The following is a 1,071-nucleotide window of genomic DNA, read 5'->3' on the forward strand; positions in this document are numbered from 1 at the left end:
AAAAGGCAGACACTGTTGTGGATGCTGTGAAGTGCATGCTGACAGGAGCCTGATATAGCTGTCTCATTAGAGGTCTGCCAGAGCCTGACATATACAGAGGTGGATGATCACAGCTAACTGTTGAACTGATTATGGGGTTCCCAATGTAGGAGTTAGAGAGACGACTGAAGGAGCTGAAAGGATTTGTGGCCCCTTTCCTCATTCCCCCCCACCCAGGAATCCCCTATCCCATCCCCCTTCCTCCTGCTTCTATGAGGATACGAAAAAATATGGAATGCTTCATGAAATTGTGTGTCATCTTTGCACAGAGGCCATGCTAATCTTCTCTGTACCATTCCAATTTTAGTGTATGTGCTGCCTAAAAAGCACTTATTTAACAAATTCTGAGATATACCTATTATTATTCTCACTTCCAGTTTACACATATCATACTCAAGACTCAAAATGCTGTCACAAGTATTCATCGAGTGGTTAGATAAAAGAGTATACATTCAAATTCTTTTCTCCTTCTGCTAAAATCAAAAATCTTATCAATTGAGTATGTTGCTCACCAATTTTTTGGAAGAATTTTGCCCTAAAAAAGGAGAGGTGGTGAGGGAATCATACACTTTTTTTCTTTTCACAATAATGAATTGGTGTGAATGTTATTTTTACAAGCAGAAATGGAAGAATCTTGTGGGTATTTGCTTTCTCTTTTGCTACTAGAGAAATAGAAATAGAACAGCAGTAAGGATATGCTTATATGAGTACAGTAATTTAATTATAGGCAAAGTCCTTTTAATTCTTTCCCCCCTTTTCTATGAAATCAGGGTAAATTACCACTTAACTTCTCAAGGATATTGATATTAATGAGTGATTGGGTTTAATAGGATTTGAACATTTAAATGAGAAGTAGTATGCAAGAATGAGTTGTAAATTGCTTTGCTTAGCACTTTTCATTCTTAGAGAAATTTTAAAACTGTTTAATAAGGCAAAAAGGTACTGATAGAAAGTGTAGGAAACAGGATACTGTTATGTCTGTATATAAGCAGAAAGTATAGGCTTCTAAATGAAAGTTGTCACTGTCTTGGG

The 1,071-nt window shown here is 36.5% G+C and overlaps 1 non-coding gene across 1 annotated transcript; it reads right to left on the reverse strand.

Annotated features, from left to right (window-relative positions):
* Positions 1-263: 263 nt before the first annotated feature.
* LOC114631958 lies at positions 264-369 on the reverse strand. Its single transcript, XR_003713027.1, has one exon. It is a non-coding gene; the product is annotated as a U6 spliceosomal RNA (small nuclear RNA).
* Between the last annotated feature and the right edge of the window lie 702 nt (positions 370-1,071).

Source organism: Grammomys surdaster, unplaced genomic scaffold (assembly GCF_004785775.1).
Source record: "Grammomys surdaster isolate TR1022 unplaced genomic scaffold, NIH_TR_1.0 369, whole genome shotgun sequence".
NCBI classification, from domain to species: Eukaryota; Metazoa; Chordata; class Mammalia; order Rodentia; family Muridae; genus Grammomys; species Grammomys surdaster.